The sequence below is a fragment of the Ischnura elegans genome, chromosome 1 (assembly GCF_921293095.1).
Source record: "Ischnura elegans chromosome 1, ioIscEleg1.1, whole genome shotgun sequence".
In the NCBI taxonomy this organism is placed as follows: Eukaryota; Metazoa; Arthropoda; class Insecta; order Odonata; family Coenagrionidae; genus Ischnura; species Ischnura elegans.
Genome location: NC_060246.1, coordinates 36,879,406 through 36,902,438, shown reverse-complemented (window position 1 = coordinate 36,902,438; position 23,033 = coordinate 36,879,406). Strand labels below are relative to the sequence as shown.

Here is a 23,033-nt window from a genome sequence, read left to right as displayed (position 1 = left end):
TACATTTTCCATGTCCTTTATCATCGATTGCTGTGTGTCGAGGTGATCATAATCACAGATTCAGCTTATATTCCAACGAAATTGTATTCAATCGACTCCCTTTATCGCAAATTATTGGCCATTGAATCTGTATCACACGTTCAATTTTTTCCGTCCCTTTAGAGTGATAGGGGGAAAAAATGATCGTTTCACGCGATCATTTTCCCCGATGGCTCCAGGGATGGGAATCTCGTCCCTTTTTCCATTACTCTTGCGTAGTGCGTAGTTATATTTTTCCCGTCGACGAAACCTTCGCTGGTTTTGTATTTCAGCCAATCAGAACACACGACTCATGACAACGATGGTAGCATCAAGTTTCGTATTTGTTGGAACGAAGTTGTGATCGCGAATAGCGACTCTAGAAATGACGGAAAAAGCGACGGCGGAATGACGGCGTGATTCAGAAAATGATGGGTCGAGCGATCACTTTTTTGGTCCCTGAAAAGCTATCGCTGAGGAACGTAGAAAATGATTATGTGATCTAGGCTTTAACATGGTTTTATTTTGTTGAAACCATGGTCGGTTGAAAAAAGTGTAAATCAATTTTATGTTTTTATTATTACGATTACCATGCATTTCCATACATTATCGCTTGAGAACTTAAAATCGGAATCGATGAGAATAAAATAGTTGGATGAATCATTCGCGAGTCATTGAATGCGCTGCTCTTGAGTTGAGGTAGGCGCTTACTGGGCCAAAGTTATCACCCAGGTTTCATTGTAGTGCCGTTAATCGTCTTGACGTCAAATGTAATGGCAGTCACCTCTCCCTCGAAGGGTTATTATATTCCCTTTTTATCTTCGAAGTGCATAACGGTGATTGAATTGACGACATAGACCGTCGAAAGTTGCAAGGGGATGTGCTTCTCGTCCTCTCTGACATGCATACGCGATTGACGTTGAATTATCAGAACATATGTAATATTCCTCCATTGCCTGGACATATTTAGGAGTCTCGCTCAATTCTGGTGGTGATTAGAAGTTTGAATAGCTTGGGGTGATCCCTCTTTTCCTTTGTGATCTCATGACGAAGTTTTTTTTTGTCATCTTGGTAACGTGACCCTTCATGGCTCATATAATTAACATGGAACAGTATGTTCGAGTACTTTGAAAATTTTACTGTATTTATTATTCTTTTAGTTATCAATAGTACTACCTATTAACATGTTCATATAGCTGCGGAAGCTAGCTAGCATTGTAAAAAAATTCAAACTAGTCTTGTAGGATTTACAGTTACGGTGAACATTTTATTGCATGCATTTGAAGAAGCTGTATTTACAAAGTCATCTATTTTTATTCAACATTCACTTTCTACCCGTGTTTATCTTCAGCCTCATATTGGTATGTGATTCTATTGAACACGTGGGAGATAATCTATGCGGTAGTCGTCATTTTTATGGTGATTCAGGAATTACATGTCGTCATTGGTCTATTATTTCATTTTTTTACCTTGATTTTTAAAAATGTTAATGTTTATATCGTGAATGTACTATAGTTGTTGACAATCTTTACTTTACTGTAACTCCTTCTAATCTGGCGTAAAGATGAATATTCCGTAAAATGAGTGTTAAAAATTGCCTGGAAAATATTAAGATATGGATTTTAAAGAGTCGAGGAAATTCAGGTTGATATCAGTGCGTCCACCTATGAATCATATAAAAATATTTATAGGAGAAAAGTTAAATGTGGAGGAATATATAATTACTTTTATGATATATATTAATAAATGGTGGGGAATGATGAAGCTCCCTTGCCACGTGAATGGTTCCAGGGTCGCTGTGTGATCACTACATCAATAGGGCGAGGAGAGATGAGTAGACCGAACGTAAAGGGCGGTTTTGCTCTGGCGTCGATGCTCCGTGGCACTGGCTGCCTCGACCGAGTTCGGCTGCTTCTGAATGCGGTCCACGCCCACCGCGATGACGTCACCACCAAGTTCGATCCGGAAATGTGAGGCTAACAAAAGCCGTATTTCGTTCGGGGACCCCGAACCGCCTCCCCTTCGTCTCCTCCTTCCTTTCCCATTCCATCCGTAATCGTAGGGTAGACGGGTGCTATTATCTCCTGCTATCATCATCCTCTTATTAAAAACGCAGAAATCGTCTTCTATCGTTCGCGTGTCGCGCCAACACCCCTTTGGGGACGATTCCACTCAGCTCCCACTGGGTCGAACAGGCTCAATCCATATGCTCGAAGACTTAAAGATAAAGTTCCCTTTAGTCGGGGGTTGGATATTTGTTTGAATGGTGTGTGGCTTTTTGCTGATTTTTTTGTCCGAATTGGAGCCTATCTCTTCGTTAAATATAGTAATAAATGACAAATTACCGTGTTAACGCGTTGAACGTATTCCAATTACTTTTTTTTTGTATTATAACGAACATCCTTTTCTGGGTTTTCGTAGTTGGGTAAAGATTCGGTAGATGGGTTTACGGGATATGCGACGCGTGTTTTCATTTTCGTAGAAGTCACGCGGTGCACATCTCGTAATTCTCACCACTGAATCTTTTCTACAAAAATATTCAGAAAGGCGTGATTCAAATCAACACGGCTGTCTTCTATTAACGACTTCTTTTTTTTATGCGTCCAAAGGAAAACCGATTCCGAGCCGAACCGAGAATATTCTGAATTCGACTTGTTTCCCCAATCGGATGGATTGGAAATTGAAGATGATTCAAATATATGCTACTGCCTTCATTAGAGGTAAACGAATCCTTTCGCCCCGATAAATCGGTTTTTGTTACCGCTATGCTTACCTATCTGTCACCTGCATATTTCATAGACCTTTTACGTCATTTATACTCGCTTATCTTTCCTACGAAGACAGCTGGTATGTCCTATGGATATGTACCTGTGGTCGTTCGGTGAAAAATATTAAGAAAATTATAAACTCAATAATTTTCTCGGCATTAATGAAAAATGCAAAATTCCGCAGGAAATATTATTTGCCTTGTCTCAAGGGTCAAGCCTGGACGACGGAAAAAGTAAAGGAGAAATACGTAGTAGAATTATTTAGGGAAACAGTGCTTGTTACTGAAAGAAAAATGTTCACTTCTAGATATATAGACCTTAACATAAGGAAAAGATTAGAAAAGACATATATTTGGAGCGTGGCTTCATATGGAAGTGAAGCATAGACAATGGTAAAGGTGGAAGAGGAGAGGTTGATGACTTTTGAGGCTTGATGCTGGAGGAGAATGCGTTGATCGTGTAACAAATGAGGAAGTGTTCAGAAGAGCTGGTGAGAGGAAAATCTGTATAAATAGCCTAAGAAAAATTGCAAATGCGGTAGTACATTCTCTCGGAGGTAACAGCCTGCTGCAAAGAGTGGTTGAAGGGACCACAGAAGGTAGGAACACAAGAGGAAGAACACTTGCATACATCAATCAGATCTTGTGACGTATGGACAGAGCATCACATAGCCAGCTGACGTGGATGGCGTAGAACAGGGAAGAATGGCGAGTTTCAATGAACCAGCCCTATGTCTGCTAACTGAAGGAAGGCAATTTTACCTACTAGGATGTCATTCTCTTCGATTGATATCTTCAAATATTTTCTCACATTTTATGGTAATTCTTCGCGAATAGTGAGTTACGCGTGTTTTCGGTGAATGAGTATTCATCTTTGAGTTGTAAAGAAAATTTTAATCTCCTTCCGAAAACGAATCTTGACGTATCGAGTCGTCGCGCATGGATTGATTTCTCTTTGAGGTGTTGTTTTATTTTATAATCATACACGGTAGACCTTGAAAAGCTGGAGTGCAAGGAAGTTCCGGCTAAGTCAGAATTATTATGATAATAAATATCAATTTAAGTATGAAAAACACGTTCGGTCGGAATACATATTAATACTATTGACATGGATCATTTAACTTTTGTGCGTATATGTGGGTTTATATGAGGAAAATACTTTATGTTCAAAAATTCTTCTGATAACATTTTGCATTTAGCATCCCGCTGGTTAAAGAAAATTCTACTTCTTCAAATACCATGGAGGAGGCCTTAGGGTCTCCGATAGGCTATGCATCCTGCGATGGCCGCGATTGTTATCAATATTATGTACGAGATCCTCAGAATTTTATTCCAGATCTATCGACGAAGTTATTTTGGTAGCAGTTTAAACATAAAAATGTCGTGGTTAACTTACAATCGCTCGTACCTGCGTATCTTGTTGTTCATATTAATAACGGTTGTCAGGCGTTAATCCGCGTAGTTTCTCCAGCCGTCGTTGTCGCTTTTAGACAACAATACGCGGAAGAACGCCCGAACGCCGTTTCTAATGTGGAGAAACGCCGCGGAAACGTCAGATCCAGTATCTTGTTGTTGAATAAAGCCTGGATGCGTGGTATAAATCCAGTGATTACTTTCATAATATCATCTTGCTGTTAGCCCATTCTTTTCGCTTTGGGTAGCCCTTCAATGTGCACATGCTTTCTTCTTACCACATCCTGCTCTCGACTACTCTCCTTTTCCCTTCGGACCGGGCGGAGACCCGTTATGCTGCGAGCGATTGAAAAATTGTTCGGGATGGGTTCGCCCGCTGATCCACTCCCGAAATTCTTGTAAACAGGTTTCATTGGATTTGAGGACTTCCGCCCTTCCCCCCAGACATCATACACTCCCCCCAACCCGCTGCAACCCCACCTTCAGGCACGTCGACGATTCTTTCGGGAATAACTCGATGCAAACCGGTGGAGATGCAGAACTCTTTGACTCTCAAACCAGCTCAGAAGTGAAGGGAGAAGTTCATCCCGAGATGGGTCGCTTTATATTTTGACCGCAACTCAAAACATCCGTAATGTTCATAAAGAAATCATTTTTCCTGAAATATAATGCATTGGAAGTAATAAAATGATTTTATACGAGTAACGAAACTATGTTCTCGATGTATTTTTTCTAGATACTTTACAATATGAAATGATAATCACTTCCATTACAAATTGCACACGTTCAATACAAAATAAAAAATATAATTCATTACCTACCTTTCTATTCAAAAAGAACCACTGAAAAAATAGAGGATAGGAGCACGATATTCAAAAATATTAATTGAATTTGAAGCGATTAAGAGAAATGGAACATCTACGTGCCACCAGTTGTATATTATCTATTCATCGGTAATTATCCGTCCTTAAGACGGAAGCAATGCAAATGTAGGGTATTATATGTTTTCATGAGCGCCTTAGTTTTCATTCGGGGAGTTAACGGATCTGGAGCTTCGAGCATTCGTAATTACCCAGAGCAGTCGGATTCACGCATATCAGATGCATTCGGAGTCGATTCCACTCTTATTCCATGTTGGCTAGTTCCTGCTAGCGATCCCCACTTGTTTCTAATGCAAGAATCATTTTTGGTAGATATGCGAATGGGCTAATAAACTCAGTGTTATAAGGTATGCATCCCTATGAAGAATTTATTCTCCAATTTGCAAAATCTTTCGATCTGTGTTGGTGCAATAAACACCTTAGCAGCGAAACCTCTACGCATGTTGAGGTTGTTCTTGACCCCTAGACTATTCGTTTTCTTTTTATAAAGTACATTTCAGTGATCAATAAACCCTTCTCCAACGTTATTCATATATATGACTAAAATGTTTTAGTCTATGCTTAACTAATTGTCTTCTATAGGTTCGTCTTCGTTATATATATATATTTCGTGCAGGTATGTACAATAGACCTCCATTCAGGTGAGAATGTAGGCTCTTGTGTATGGCATCCAAGTTGCAAAAATGTTAATAAAGTAAAACCAAAATATATACAAATTTGCTGATGCTAAAAGTATGTTATGAAGCATTGATTGATATTATATAGAAGGGCCAATTCCTATCTCTAATATATATACTTCTTGTTACTTTTTCATTCGTGTTACTTCTATAGTCCTGTTGTAATAAAAAGTGGAACGATGGGAAATGGTATTAGATGTTTTTTCTGATCAACCATCCATGAATTGCGAATGAATTACGTTTACTGTTTGGAAATATTCTAAGCGATAATGTATGTATATGGCCGATCGAAGAGAACGGACAAAAATTGACGATTAAAAAACACAGAAACATATAAAAAAGAGAAACAAAAACTAGCAGACGTTTCAGCGGGATGACCCGCTATCTTCGGCGCCGAAGGTGAACGGAATGTATGTATATGTATATATACATTCCGTTTCATGCATCAAGAAGATGATGTGAAAAAATATTTTATTGAGAGCAAATCGTTTCGTAAAGTAAAAAAAAATAATTTCATATGGGGGTGAATTTGCATGGTAAATTGAAAGGTAGGTCAGTGGGGTCCAAGTGGGATCGGTGTCGACTCTGATTCGATAACGTCACGTTATGCTTCATTTTAGAGACGTTTAAAATGAAATTTTGGGGAAATCGGTAATATGTTATTATTTTTATGAAAATGTAAAAACTTCCGTGAGTCCTCTGGGTAGAATTTTCCCTAAGCAACTGTAAGCTTATATACAATTTTTTTTTTTTCATCGTTTTAATATTTCTTATAAGATTCACTTTTAATATTTGCATCTAATTTCTCAGGTGACGTTCGCGGTATTGCAATGATTTAGTTGACATTACAGCAGAATTAGAAAGAGCGAGCTACTTCCGCTTCTGTCAGTCATACTTCATTTCTTTAATGGATATTTTTTGCCGGGGTAAGTCATCATTTGTGTGAGGGGGGAATTCTAGATTTTTTGAAAATTTTTCTCTGTCATTGGATAGAACCTTCAACATTAACTAGATATCAAGACTTGAACTACTTCAGCGATTTCAGCTGAATTCATGTCTTTTGAGTTGTGTTGGCAAACTGAACATTACCGTCCTCCAGCCTGTTGTATAAGATTTTGTAGATCCTCGGTCAATATCAGCACGTTTTACCGTGATATTTAATTTAATGGTGAGTATACGCATGTCAGACATCACGTTAGAGGCATGAGAAACATTCAACATCCTTCACAGTGTACTTCGTAGTTTCAAGTATTTCCTTGGTTTTCTCGCGCGCTACCTGGTTATTTTTCACCTACAATTTTATCGGAAAAAGTTTATCATGGAATTTTTTTATCTTCACTTACTGATTGCTTCAAGTTATAGGGGCCTACTTTTATAAAATACGTTTATGATTTGGAGTCCATAGCGTGATGAAAGCATTTCCGGTGGTTAAAAAGCAAAGATGTTACCTTGTGTAGGTATTGCGCAAGTTAAACTTGGATGTAGTATTTTTTCATTATAATATGAATGTGCATTAGAAATGTAGTTCAGTGTCGAGAGATAAGCTGTTGTATTAATAAAGCGATGGACCTTTTCCGCCAGCATTTTGAAATTTTATTTGTGCCACTCGGACGTATGAACTTCAGGTTTTACGCTACGTCATAAAAACATACCTGGATGAAACAACATGACATAGCAATGCGCAATTGCATTAACTGCTACAAGATTTTATTTTACAAATACAATTAATGGAGATCCATTACCTGATTTATTTTGGGTACATATTCGGTTGCTATAAATCATGTTTCGTCGATTGTTAAAAATTTCCTTACGAATCCCGTATTAATTGAGCATGAAGATAATCTCGTGTATTTCGTCCTGTCAGATTGAATCTTTTAACTCTCACGTCTGCGTGCATGTCGCCACTGACTGTTTACTTTTATGATATTACCATTAATGACTTAAATATTATGCAATAACTCTGAAATATTTCTATTTCAATTGTATTATTATTTTCTAATGCTGCTTGTCGTATAGCATTGACGAACTTGAGACTAATGTTTGAAATATTCCGTGCGCCAAAACGTAAGTAGATCTTTCTTTGCTTCGTCGGGAAACACTTTTTGTAGAATCACTACTTTAAAATGGACTATATTTTTTTCTTGAGATATTGTGGAAAAGTCCTAACCTATCTTTTATTCTTCCCTGTGATGTGTTTTTTTTACTTTATGCCTGCTGATAAAATCCTCTCATGTCTTCGTCTCATAGTTTAAGCTGTGGAATAGCCCAAAAACCTCGGTTTACCTGCTATAAAGGGTTTATCGGTATCGATTTCCACCCGATATTATAAAATCTGATCCTCTCGTATCCTCGCGCAATGTATTGTGTCATGAATGGGACGGATCTTGCGTGAAGGATGGGAGGTGGTTGCTTGGTGGTGTTATGTTAATGTCATCATCCTGGAGGTTGAAGAAGGACGTCTCTCGCGGATATCAGTGGCTCAAAAGACCTGTATTTTCTTGTCGTTACAGGTGTCATCCGTGGTGTGTTGGGATCGTGGATTGCCCCCAGTCGACCTTTTCCCGTGGGAGCCGCATTGCTCGCTGCGAGCGGAACTGTCCAGCCCCGAGGTCTCGAGCAGCAAGGGGGGAGCCCCAAGGGTGGAGAGCGGACGAGGTCAGCGGAAGCATTCTCTCCTGACGGCATCCGTATCGGCGCGGAGCGGTCTCATTCATTCCCGCACCCCGGCGGAGCAAGAGTGGCGGTGCCCTGATCTCTGAACTGGAGACGAGGATTCCCTGATTCCAAGTCCTTTTTCCCGTCACGCGTCTCTCGGCGTCCATTCTTCTTTCCTGTGCTGAAGCAACACACAAACGCAAATATGGCCGGATTAGTGGCGGACATTATCCACGGATACCGTGACCTCATGGACAACCGAAGTGGTGAGTCTTACTTATTTCTACATCCACGAGAAACATTCTCGGTGGCCTGCCGTGAATTGCCGATTGAAAACTCGAGAACTTTCGCGTTAGTTCTTTATTCTCTTGCAACGAAGTACTTCAAAACTGAACGAGAAAATTTCTTTGAAATCCTGAAATGTTGTCATTGGAGGATCGAGAGTTATTCAGTTTTGATAATGACTGAAAGAAGCCAAATCTATCAATAATAAAATAGAACTTGAAAGAAAACATTAAACTCAATTTAATGCCAGCCCTCTTCGTGCCAGAAATGGTTGTTGCACAGCTAAGAAAAGGCAGGGGTAAGGATTAGTCAGTACTTGAATATTTGTGCAAAATAGTTTTAGATCCTATAGTAATGGAGAAGTCGCCAGGTATATGAACTTGCGCACATCCACATATTGTAATTAATATCATTTCTGGATTTAAAGGTGTTATGCATAATCTACTTACCGTGCTTTATTTATTAACTTCATTTAGTTATACGGTGATATCGCTTATCTGAACTGTTTTCGATTAGAAACAATTCTCTTGATCGAGTTCAACCCGAGGACTCATGTTTTACTCATGATGGGTGACAAGGACGTGGTGATACATCAATTAGGGGTTCCCAGGACCTTGGCCTTCCGCGCTTTAATAGTTCGCAATGACGCAAGGTTAACTTTGTTTTTGGCATGGAAATGGCATCAATTCACGTTTTTTCGGGACCAAGGAGGCCTTTAAAAATATGAAAAAGTATACGATTTCCTTGGAGTTCTCCGCAGTCGGTCTAGCGTAATTCTCCTCATTGAATCAGCGAATATTCGCTCATTCGCTTGGCGTCATAAGGAGTGGTACGATTGAGTACTTGGGTGATCGAAGATATGTTGCTTTACTTCGATCGCCTTTCGATTTTGGCCGAAAGTTCGAGAAGTGTGTTTTGCCGTTAAAAAATTGACTCCTATCTAGTAACTTCCTAGTTTTTTTTTATTAACTACTGGCCGATTATTGTTATGTGGTGAAGTCTCTGTATTTCGTTCGTGGATGACTTATTTTCGGGATAGTGGTGATATTGTGATTAGTGATTAGGGATACTGATCGAAGGGTTTCAAGTTCAATGATGGGTGAAACTTTCCGGAATAAAAATCCTTAGGGTGCATGATATCTTAGAAAAAGTAACTGTACCCCACCCCTCGAATCTGTGAAGTTCACATCTCTAAAGCTTTACCCGCTGGTAGGTCTGCCATCATTTAGCCAGACTATGCTATAGGTTTCAGCACGGAACAGGGAGTTGGTTGCGTTTGGTTGTGTTAAATTATTTTGAAAAGGCAATGCATTTGAGTTTCAGTGAATCAAACTTTCTCCCATTTTAGTAGTATTTCCTCACGTATTTAGTTTCGTCCAGGATTTCGCATCGTCAATCCAGTGATACTTATCCTGGTAGTACCTCTCATTGTATGTGTGTGTAGCGGCTGGAAAATAAGCAGCATGGATATATTGATCGATCCCTCCCATTCTGTGTGTCACATCGTTTGGGAGCAAAGGTCAAAAATCTGCGTGACGTCATCGTGTATGTCGGGCCCGCGTAAAGCGAGGATAAAAAGATCAGAGAGGGGTCGGTGCCAACTTACTTTCGTCCGTCACAGCATTGGATGGATGGGGGTCTCAGCTCTTTTTATTTCGTTCCACTTAAGTGGCACTCTGCAACGCCGAGGGGCGTATTCGTCCGTCGGCCTGGGTTGTCGCATCAGGCGCGAGCCTTTGCCGTCTATTCTTCACGGGATGGGGAAACACCGCAAAAAGGGTTAATGGTACCTACTTGGTAATATGGTCTATTTGCCAAAGGAAATGTATTACTTGCATTTTTTTGCTGCTAGAATATGCAAAAGGGAAAGCATAGACGACTATTGACGGCGACTTAAGAAATCTGGAAATTATTTAGGTACTTACCTTAAACCTTGCTTTCCAGAATATGCCCAATGTAATTAACGCGAAAAAAAGCAGTTCATGTACTCATCAGCATTTTACCGTTTTTTTTCTTGGAGTACGGGATAGTCTTAATTTTGGGAAGCTGAGCAATTTTGATATTTTAATGGTAAATTAATTTATTGTATGCGCTGATTCGCTTCGATATAGGTCCTGTTTTGCACTACATATTATAAAAATAGTTCCTGAGGATAGTAAAAAAAATCTTGGCTCACATTGATCAATCGCAGATCAATTATTTTAACGCATTCCCTTAGGAGCGTAGGTATTGAAAGCAAACATTTACTGTAACGTGAAGTAGTGTGTGTTGGCGGTGCTCTAATCAATTTGAGGACATGATGAAATAGCTTTACACAATTTGGAGCTGCTTGGTAGCCCTGTGGGTCGGCTAGTGGGCTTTCTGGCGAAGAGTCTCTGGTTAATATCCGGTTGAAGCCTCTTAGGGTAAAAAATCTCTGCGGTGCGGTTATCTTCTTGTTGGGGTAGTCGTGGGAAATGTGTGATGTCTCAGGGAAAATAGAACCTGGTATTCGATAAGCGTAGTTCCAGGGATTCTTTTACGACTTAAGTCCTTTTTTATTTCTGAAAATTTACTCGATGAAGTGAGCATTAACTTAATTATTGAATAAATGCGTTTTCCTTTTTTCATCTTTCCTCCCTGAAACATAATGAAGATACACTTTTGTATGTTCCACGAGAGTACACACTGTCATTATCAAGGTGATAATGACAGTGTGTACTGCCGAAACCTGGGTCGGTATTAAAAACTCTTGTGGAACATACAAAAGTGTATCTTCATTATGTTTCCTGTCAACAAGTTCCACCAAATATCGCCTTCCAACCTTTCCTCCCTGAATTGGCATTTGAGCTTTTTCCGCAGAGGTAGTAGGAATTAATTAAGAATGTTGTTTTACCGACGTTGACTTCATTGGTTAGCCTAAACCAGCCTTCATTTTCCCTCCAATAATTGCTCAGGTTTTCTTACCTTCCCTCTTTAATTGCAGGAAAACCTTTCAAAAGCGGAAAATATTTCCAAGGATCCGTGTTAGCTTTCCCGTGAGTCAAGTAATATTTATTGCCTCGTGATGAATTACCCATATTCACTGTTCCTCCTCAAATGATTATTTTGATCATTTCTGCCTATAAATGAAATGGAAGAAAGGGTTGAAAAATAGATTCTCCGTCATAAATTCGCAAGTAATTGTTAAATTATTCGCTTAAAGTGTAAATATTTTTAGTATCAATTTTTCCTCTTTCCCAAGCTATGTCCTCCCTTAAGATGGCACTCTTTCTCCCTCTGTCAAGGCTTTACTTTTGCTAGTGTCTCGAGACTTTCCTCTCATAGGTCTTTTCCTTGAAAAAAATCATGCAGTCATACAGAATAGCATCTAATGCGTATAAATATCCATCAATTTTCGATAAATTCCAAGTTATCTACCCGAGCTTTCCCAGGTTTAATGTATTTTTTTTCGATTTATGCTGATGGGGTTCTAAACATTTATTAGCCATTTGAAATGATTTCCTTAGTTTTTCCGTAACCTAAGCAAGGTTGTGCCATTATAAGAAAATCATGTGAAACATCGTGCTCATGTGTTCAATGTAAACAGGTCAGAATGGAGTGGACTGCAAGAAATACCCAGTTGAAACTCGCGGCGTTTGAGGTGGGAAGGTCGAGCAAATGTCCCGTGGGGGGTTGAGCGCGGATCGCGAGGTGCTCGTGGGCCTTGTTCGTTACGTTGTATGACAAGCCTTCGCGGGGCTAAGGTGTGCGAGGCAGGAAGGAAGTGAGAGGTGGTGCGGCCGTTGGCGATTTCCGCCCCTCGCTGCCCGGGGTCATTGCCGCTGACGTCTTCAGGAAGTGGTGGCAATTGCGGGTGTCGTGCGCTAAGACTGCAGGAAGTGCATTTTTTTCCGTGCTAGATCGGAAAGCCGGCTCGCCGAAACCTAGTTTATTCCCCCATCCATCGAATCTCTCTATCGCCGTGCTGCAGCGGCATTATTGCTGTCGCCCTCTGTGTCATTTGCGTATCAGACGGCATTGGCAGTGGCATTAGTTTTAAGCGTTTGTTTCTGTCAATGAGTATCAATTGAAATTTATACCCTTCATATTATCTCTTTTTTCCCTAGTGGGAATTTGATAAGTGCTAAATGTTTTTTTTTCACTCGTTAACGTCACGACGCACCATAAATTTGAGGGTAAATAGTTAGACAGGCTCTTTTATGATGACGTGGTTCACTGTATCACCTCGGCCATAGGGCTACCGCGAAGAATCTGGAAATCGTGTCAACTGTCTCACCCTGAACTGTTTTTAATTTGTTATTTTTAACTTCAATCCTGGCAAGAAATTATTCTCCAACTGAATTTCCCTCTAAACGCAATATTAGCATTATTCAAGGAATAACAGCGGACTATGCAGCCACCTGTTTATAATCATGTGCTAGTTCACTTGACGTGCGAAAAATCCGTAGAGGAAGTCGTTTGCCTTGAGCAGATTATGAATGCAGGTAGAGGGGAGATCTGGTAATTTTTTTTCCTAAGTGGAATTTTCCCGCTTTGCAATATTAGCAGTTTAATTTGATTCGCCTCCAAGCCTATTTGTTTCGATTCGCAATGTTATATACCTGATGGAAGCAAAGCCTATGTGGCCGGTTATGACTACGCAGCAATTTGTCGAGGAATTTGAAGACACTCGTCAGTAGGTGTTCCAACTTCCATTTACACAAGCCTATTCTTTTGTCGCCTACTTTCGTGCGATCGAAAACCGCGTGCGTCTCTCTCCCCTTCCACGCCTTCCTTCGGTCATTGTCTCCGCTCGACGAAAGTGCTATCTTGGAAAGGAATCGGAAAATAAGTCTTGTCAGGTGATTAAGGAGTCATTAGACTAGGGCGATGAAGGGGCGATTCTGATCACCTCACCCTATTATGAGGTTCTTTTCCGTTTGGATAATCGTAGTGTGTTCAATTCAAGTTGGGGTGAAATGAGTTGCAAGCTTCCTCTTCGTGTTGGTGCAGTTAGTAGGTTTATGGTTGAATTCGAGTTCAAATAGTTTTAACCTATTCATATGAGCCTTCTTTGGGAGAATGGGAACAGTATTGCGAAAGGAAGCTGTGTGACCTACCTTCACTTTGCCCCTTACACATGGGCCCCCCCGTGAGCATGCCAAGAACGTTGTCCTCTTTCCTCGCCTATCAGATATGACGGAGATCGCCATGCCTATAAGTTTGCTGGCGTCTTTATCTGCAGAGTCTTGTATTCATTCGTATATGTGATGTAATCGGCCGGTGTAGACAAAATATGATGTTATTCATGGAATCATGACGGGCTAAAATGGTTGTCGTGGTGCTGTGGCGGAAGTGTCGATTTTGAAATGCAGTAAGCTTTCTTTATCAAATGGTGCGCGGGATGTGGCTTTGCTCGTAATTGGAAATATTCTGTCGCTGATGTGTTACGAGTGGACGATTGTGATAAATTTATTTTCGTCTATGATTTTACTTTTTTGCACTTTTTGTCAGAATTTACGGCTCCTCCTGTGCGGACACGATTGAATGCCATGTAAGCAATTGAATTTAGTACCCATCAATGGCTATTTCTTTTTGTGTCTTTGGAGATTATTCGAAATGTAGTGGCGACTGATCGAGCCTTTTTTAGGCTATCATGGGAGAGTAAAGAGCGTGTTCATAATATACTTCAACTCTTATTTTTTTACCGTGGTCAAAGTTTGAGCAGTCCTAAAAGTTGGCTGTTACCGTAGTTTTCGCTTTTGATGAGCCCTCATAGTCAAAGTGGATCTTATATTGTTAAATAATGGTGAGTTGTTTTTTAATGATAAATTTAAATCGGTGGTATTAATGTATCATTTAATTTTATGTTGCGTAATAATTTTCGCGTATATGCTCCTATAAAGGACATTGATAATCATTAAATTTCTTGATACCACATCTCTGGTATTTCATACTAAGCTAGCTCTAACCGCTCACTTCCCCACCACCTTTTTATTGCTTTAGAGCCTTATCAGTTTTATGCAAATACTTCGACAGTGGTATGGCTCACCGTTTTATATCCCTTAATGAATTTTCCGTGCTATCCGGAATTGTAGTCATATCAAGATGACATCTAAGAGTGATGTGGTGCGACAGCTAGTTGCCTGCTATCAATCGTGCGATTTTAATTGTTTTTATAACGGTGCGTGACTCACATCTTTTTGCCTTCCTGTTGCTGCATCGTTTTGAGGTATGAAGTGAACTCCTGAAAGGAAATTTCCATGCTAAATAGAGGTATTTTTATGAAAAAATACATCCCAAAATTGGGTTAGGATGCGTTTCGATTTAGGGCCACGGATCGGGTACTTCCAGGATGAGCGTGGTACACCCTCCGAAGGGTCTTCTGGGGCTTCTGCGATGAGAAGTAACGATTTTGTTAACTTTGCTAAAATGGCCATTTTCCAGTGGTCCGCGGCCACGTTTTTAGCAAAGTTAACAAAATCGTAACTTTTCATCGCAGAAACGCGGTTCAAAGACGTACTTGATTTCTTGATCGGCAGGAGTGCGATGCAAACAATCATTTTTTGATGATCGGATTGATTGGTTGATTTTCAAATTGTAGTCAGAGCGGTCACTTCGGGAGGGAGGCCCCCTGCTCGGAGGGTCGAAGAGACGGGCCAGCGAGGGTGAGCTCTTCTGGGAAAGGGTTCCGGATTAGCGACCCTTCGTAGGGTGCACCACGCTCATCCTGGAAGTACCTGATCCATGGCCCCACGAAACGCATTTTAACCCAAATTTTTTTTAGAAATGTGCTTTAATGGAAGTCACAATTTCCGTCTCTCGTTCGCTTGAATAAACTACCTTTACGGTTACACCTCTTGGCTGGGAAGCCGCAGAAATGTGAAACAAGTTTCATAGTAGTCGTCCTTGGCGCTGCAAAATAGCTTCTCTGGAAATGACCATCATGAGGGGAACCTTTTGTTACTGAGCAAACTATTTTTTCAATCTCGATTCTATCGAGATAAAATCCTATGAGGAACTCATGGATCGTTGCGTGGAAAAAACGTATCTTGCAATGGGCTGTTTTTTTTCTACCGTGTCATGCTACATTACCCTTAAAATTATATTCGTGGTTCCATTATTCTCTTACTTCTTGGAAAGTATCAATTTTTTTGTAGTGTTAAGGGCGCAAGGTTTTTTTAGGTGGCCATAATTCTGCTGTCTGTGATGATATCATTTTTGCTGTCCGATATTTGAAGCCCGATCGTTTAAATGGAGCTACTGATGAATGCTAAGGGCGTAAAAGAAAATGTATGTACATATATTTCCACATGATCTGTATGGGATAGCATGCTCCACAAAGGATGCTAATTTTAGAGGAGCTCAAATGCGGAGAGGAGTATTTGCGTTTTGTGATGGTTTTGGAGTACGATATGCCAATAGAGACTGGAGACATGAATGCGGTACAATGTGTAATCTGAGTGTCACCTCGTTTGAATTCACAAAGGAATTTTCCGTGGGATATTTAATTTTTCCTCCGCGGCTCGCATTTTGCCTAGCTGCTCTTTGGGAAAGTCTCACACGTCCACCTAATTTGTTCGGTGGTGAATTAGTTTTATTATTGTTTATTGATTTTTTTAGTATTGAGTTTTATTATTATTTTTGAGAGTTATAGCTCATTTTACACTACTCAGAGATTAAGAAATCTCTTCATGATGATATTTGAAGGTTCAGGCTAATTATTTGTCTCTGATTTTATTTTGTACGGCCGGTGTTTTTGTTGAAACCTATCAGCTGGTTGGTTACCTGAAGACCTTGGCATAATGGCAAAGCTGAAGTGCTATCTTCGCGTTGGTCTGGTATGACGTGAAAATAGCACATCAGTGTTAGAAATGGTTTTGAGTTTACCGAAACCAGTGATAAATTATTTTGTTTTGGTTTTCAACTATCAACATGGTGTTCACAAAATAGATGATAAGTCCATTTAACTTCACCCATATTTCTTCCTGAAGACAGTAGCAGTTTAAGCTGACGAAAAATGTCGGGCTTCTATGAATGACTCTGTCTTACGGAAGTCATGTAGTAATATTTGTACGGTGTCTATGGGAGGCCTGAATTTCTGTAGCTTTAATTCGCGTAGAAATCGTTTTTATTGGTATGGGAAAAACGGGAAGGCGCGCTTCAAAAGAAATCATTTGGAAAGTAAAGTCTACCAAAGCCGCCTGAGATACCTTGAGCTAATCTAAAATATCCTCCAGAGGAGAAGATTGATCGTATTTTTATTAGTGAGTGTCTATTAAAGTTCGTTCGTCACTAATTCTTTGAGGGTGGCGGTAGAAGTTAACCTCCGATTGTGGAGGTAGGCATTCCTTATTCCTATTTTATTTCCAGTATTCAATGGCCTTCTTAAAAGTGGTTGTACACCTGTTTGATTTCTGGTTGACTTACCGACTTGCTTTTCCTGAGTAACTTTAGTTTCCTGTTTGGATGTCGGTCAAGTTAAGATTTAGATTTAATTACAGCGGAGTTGAGGGAAATAGGTGTTTTTTAGTCAAGGAATCGAATTCAGCAGTTAGTGGTGAGAAGGCTTAGAGTAAATTATATGTATATTTTTCCATTGCTCTTTTATGTAAATTGTCAATTTGAAAAACCTATCAAATAGCATTAATTAATTCTGCGCATATAAAATCAAGGCTCTTGCAAGTATTTCAAGGATTTTGTATTCTGCAGCACGTACGTGTATCCTTCCTGGATTCCTGCTTTTATAATTTCCTTCATACTGAGGATAGTGGAAAATCTGTATCACATGCCATCGAAAGAAGGAGGCAAAATGGCATGTTCTATAAAACTATATAAAAGTTGATTTTGAGTTGTAGTTGGCCAAGCTATTTTTTCCAGTAGTGTTTACAGGCTCCATCCCCTCCATTCCTTATTCTCTTTGTATTGTCTCAAGTTGTAAAACTGAAGTCGTTCAGTCGTCTTTAATTAAAAAGTGTTAGCGTTCAATTTTTATGCGTAAATTATATTTCCATATCATCTTCAAGACTAGAATTAGTTGCATATAACGTATGTAATTATGATGATTTTGTCCTGATATTTTTTAAGCTCGAACGTGAAAACACTCATTAACTAGCAGTTGTAATCAAAGTCTTAAATGGAGTTGACTTGGTAAGTATTTGAAGAATTCCCTTTCAAGCAAAACAACTGAGCCATCAGAAAATTGATCACATTTTAATGCAACACTTAGCATTGACTTCGCTGTTTACACATTTGCTATTCAAATGATTTCTTAGTTACTGCAGAAGTTATCAAGCTTATTTTGCTGCTGACGTTGGTTTTTTACGCGTGTCGCATTTTCATTTGGGCACAACCTATCTTTGAAATAAAAAATTGATGTGCATATATTTACGAAGAGAAATGATTCATAGCAATGCCTTCGAGAAAAATCTGTATTAGTTAAACAAGTTTTTTTGTCTCTACGTAACATAATCTCTGGTTCATGCTGGTCGTTTGACTTTCGTATTTTATTTTTTCTTATCAAGGGAAGTTTTTTTTTATTAGCTGATTAACGACCTCGCTAGCTGAAAATCACTCGGTACCCTGAAAATACGAGTAAAGGTTTCTTGGTTTGTACTGTGCAAGTGCAGGTAGTGAATTGAGGTCTATTTCTTTGAATCATCTTATCCTGTTAGTTCTTTGATGTGAGATATATAATATTATTTTTTTATGGATCGATACATTGGGACAGAATTTTGGAGATGTGCTTATCAGATTGTTTTCAAGTAATCAGCAGGCGATATTAGTGGTTGATTTTTTAAACTTGTCATTTCTACTATATTTTTGGAACGTATACCCGTACCCTTTTTCAACCTCTTATGCTACAGAATTTAAAATATGCCAGTAAGTACCATAAATGGGACAAAACCGACTCAGACGGGTTTCGAGCCTGTGACCCTATAATTATAATAAATAAGGTCTACCCCTAACCGTGGCCGCCACCCGTACCGGTACTTATAAAATATATCAACGGCATTAAATCAACTTGCAGGAGAGAGTCAAGAGTCCCAGAGGGTAGGACGCAGGGATATTGGTCGAAGAGTCCTGGGTTATAATCCGGGCGATTCCTTTTAAACAAAAATCCTCGCAACACGTGGTGTCCTCAGCAAAGAAACTAACCTCCCCGACCTGAATGTTTGATATATTCACGTCCGTGGTTCAATTAGGGATGAGATCACGTGTCGCCTATTCATATCAACCTTCGTTATGAATTACTGAGTGTGATTGAAGATCTTAACACTCGACTATACCGATGGTTCTTCTCGTAGCGATTAGACTTAAAAGCGGTCGTGTCAATTCGAATAAATCTGTAATGTCTAATGAGAGCCCCCCCCTTTCATGAATGTGCGTTATTTACTCGCCTGTCGCTTAGTCTGGAACGAAGTTCTACTCTCACCTACCCGAATCAACCCTCAGTTTTAAACGCTGAGTGTGTGGATTTAAAATAATCCTCCTTCGAACAATTGAAATTCATAGCGGATTCTTGGTGAGTTTTTTCCGTGTGCCGGGATCAAGCGTGTGCAGGAATGCGGTGTTCTCTCTGCGTCAGTGTGTGGGTCACCCGTCGGCTGGCGATTTCTGGCGCTTCGCAGATTCCTCCGCGGGCGTCATGGTGAGCACATCGCTATCGAAGGGGGCACCTCGTGATTAGGCGATAGCGGGAGGGTTGCGTTTGGCGGGGGGCCTTCTTTTGGGGGGCAGCACGTAGGCACAATACCGTTCCCTTCGTCGCGGTCAGTGAGGTAGGAGGACCGGTGCCTCTTTCGGCGTTCATCCACCGCTTCTTCCGGTCGGTGGCCAGGGATTTGCGCCTGAGATTTCCCATTGACTCGTATTAAGCACGAGAAGAAAAGAATTGGTGTTATTCCATACATATGTGTGGTGGTGAATTCCATAGTGGTGTTAACCACTTAAAGGAGGTACTTTTTTCCGGCTCCGGAATTTTTTGTATCCAAATTTGTAAATTTTAGACATTTGGAATGATAAATTTACTATTTTTATTAATTGAGCGTGATGGAATGGAACTTCGGGTAAATTAAGTGCAGAAATGGCTACTTCCCTCCAAAAATTAGTAGAGAGAAAAAAATTAGTAGCATGATGGTGATGATGTGCTTGAAAGCCTCGTCATAATAAAGTATATTTTTTGGAAAATTTTCATTCTCGTGTTTCATCATGTGAGATGTTTCGAATGTAAAAATTGTTTAAATCAATGAAATAATAAAATTTTGTAAGTATATTCATCAGCCCTTACTCTCTTACGTTCGTCTTTGTTCTTTCGGTCTGCCTAATTAATTTTTAATTCAGTTTTTACCATCATCTCACTCTTCGGGGGGGTAACACGTACCCCTTAATTGCCCTTTTTTGTTGTGTGTTCGTAATACAACGAATAGAATTTAATTGGATAAGGATTAATGCTTCTTGTTTTCAAGTATCTTGAAAGAATATTTATTGTGTACTTTAATATTTCTAATGTATGTCGTGCTTTTCTCTCATTCATCTCAGCTTATTCAAAATTTATTAATTTCTTTCCAATGAACGCCTGCGTCAATAATCAGAAGTGAGATAGAATCCCCTTGCTGCATGTTCAATGCGGGAGTATAAATACGTCAAATATCAAATTTCGCCAATAAAGTGGACCTTATCGATATTTACCATTCTATAGTCGCCTAGTTGTTTGTTCTGAATCGTATCTAATAAGGCATTCGCACACACTTGTTCCATTATCGTGCGCAGTATGAAATGACAGTGGAAATTTGGGGAAGTAAAGATCTGACACTGAGGTCCGTAAGAATTTCGCTTGAAGCTCGGCTGTTACTGAAGTGCCGTTTCCATTCGTAAATCCTCAGACAAGCGTGAACGATGGAACTAATTACGTTAAGGACTCAATTTTTCTGCAACAATGATCAAATTAGCTTTTATTTTTAGCTCTGTTAAACGTATACCTTACCTCTTATTCTCGTTCCTTCAATTTTCGGGTGGAACACTTTCCCATTATGTGCGATCTACCCATGTTCTACTTGACACATTGCCATGGAGAAAAATTATTCCCTCAAAAATGTTTAAAATCCTCATTTACTAGTCTTTCTGTAACCATGGTAGTGATAAATAACTATTTTATTAGTCCCATTAATGTTGTGGAAGTAGGCAGGGCTGGTGCTGTCTTTCGGGTTTGAATTTATCTCGATACAGAAGTGCCTCGATGATTATGCATCTACGGAAGTTCTCAGGTTGCTCACGGCATCATGTTGCATCATAATCTATGGACTGTGTAATTCCAAAGATTTTCTCTTTTAGCATAGCGAAAATGGAAAAAAATCTGTTTTCCAGAAGGTTGGCCAGACTGTATGCAGATAAACGAGAATCCCTCGAGTCGGTATCCTCGACCGTGATCCGCCGGGAGGCTCTCGATGATCTAATAGCCGTCAAGTAATTTTTTTTGATTCGCAAAAAATTTTTTTCGAGCAGCCTCCCCTCTCGTGGGCAGCCTTCACCCAAATCCCTCTCATTTAATCGTCCAACCTGATGTCCCAGGTGGGCGGGCCAAAGGCGGTAATGGTGACCCAAATGGTTGGGTTCCCCTAAAGGAGGTGGGGGGGACGATGGGCCGTGCTCGCCGTAACGTCGTCACTCTGGATACGATTCGAATGCTGGGAGACTACGATCCATGAATGATCTAAATGTATTCACTAGGGTACAGATATTCAGTTCAGTGATGGTACTTATAGCACCCAGCCATGAAATCGAATACTTATGAATCCGTTTTGCTGCTCGAATAGGCCGGCATAAATAACCAGATGAGTACTCCTGATACGTGCCATTACTGATCTTGTATGACTTAGTGAACTTTAATCTCGACGGATGGAGCACGGTTTCTCGGGTTTATGGCGTCCAAGGTATTCGTGTGGAAAATTGAGTACCCTGCGATTTATTGAAACATTTATGCGAATGGTTAACAATGGATGTAAAATTCCAAGGACAATACAATTATTCTTTTTATTGATATCATTACCTAAATAGTTTATATGAAGAGCATTCAAGTACCTTGCCTAGTGCTCCAAGCACATCAGTGGACCCTCGAGTTCCTGTCGAGGTACATATATGGATACTCCGACACTATCAAATGTAGGTATGCGATTAAAATTGTTACATTCTCAGTAGGAGACACCTATACTCTCTCGAAGCCCGTTAGCTTCCCTAAATCACAAATATTGTTACTGTTTTCTGTTTGAAATTGAATTGACACCACTTGACAAAGCCACTACCGGCAGGAGTGTAGGGAATAATATCTCTCGCGGAAATTTACACTGCATAAGTGAACTCTTTCAAACGATATCATCCTAAAATATCTCTCTACTACCGTGATAAGTAATTTCTCTTGTCAGAAAACCTGGCCAATAGATATATTTGAATTTACCCAAAATATTTCGTTATGCTTTCTGAAGAATCACCTGGAAGTATGGAAACGCTAACCTTATGTTGGAGAGAAAACTCTGTAAAAAATATTTTGGCGGGAATGTGATGCCCTGTCACAAATCAATCGAAAATGTGACTACTCAGAGGCAGTATTAATTGGGAATGATATTTCTTCAGTGACTCTTTGAATTCCGTAGTCCGTAATTTGAAAAGTTGAGGAGTTTTCTGATTGCTAGACTAAATTTTCAGTTGATTTGACCATTCTTTATGCCAAATGCAAAAAATTGTGCGTCCTTGCTTGTAAATATCGTCTTTTCATTTTAAATCTCTGTTGCATTTCATTGAAGTTGAAATTGTATTACCGTTTTTATTGCGTCGAATTCTGCAGATTGATATATTTGCTATTGTCGCTCGCGAACGAGGTGATCTTGGAGGGAACTCGGGTAAGCCTCAGTCTTGGCCTAGTAAGTTACTAGTAACTGAAGACGTCTAGCACCCTGGCTTCCCCCCTCCCTCCGCCAAGGTTCTCACATTTTCGTCGTTTCCTCAACTCGAGACTGTTCGCTGAGTGAATCTTCTGACTCACGGCTAATTGCCGTGCCCTCCACCGTCACTGAGGCATCGGCCGGCCGTCAGAATGCCGTTAGGCCGCGCGACTCCCATGGGCGCGCGGAGGGGGGCGTTCATTAGTCGTGCCTTTGGAATGGTGAGCAGACTGTTTCCCTTGGCTTCTGGCCGCACTCAGCTGGCCACTCTATCCGTTGTCATTTTTTTCGCATTGCGGTTTTAGTCGGCGTCTTTACTCCCCTCGGCCATGCCCGAGTATCGTCTCGGGATGCTTGAAACTGTAGGATGATCGGAAACCCTCCCCAGCTCTCTATAATTCTGGAAGTGGAAAGCGGTGGGCACTTAAGGGTGTTGGAC

At 40.1% G+C, this 23,033-nt stretch overlaps 1 long non-coding RNA gene across 1 annotated transcript in view; it reads left to right on the top strand.

Annotated features, from left to right (window-relative positions):
- Positions 1-23,033, top strand: part of LOC124158866 — a 43,201-nt gene that overhangs the window by 10,475 nt on the left and 9,693 nt on the right. The window contains exon 2 of the long non-coding RNA XR_006864880.1: positions 8,267-8,677. This is a non-coding gene — a long non-coding RNA (uncharacterized LOC124158866). The remainder of the gene's footprint in view (positions 1-8,266; positions 8,678-23,033) is intronic.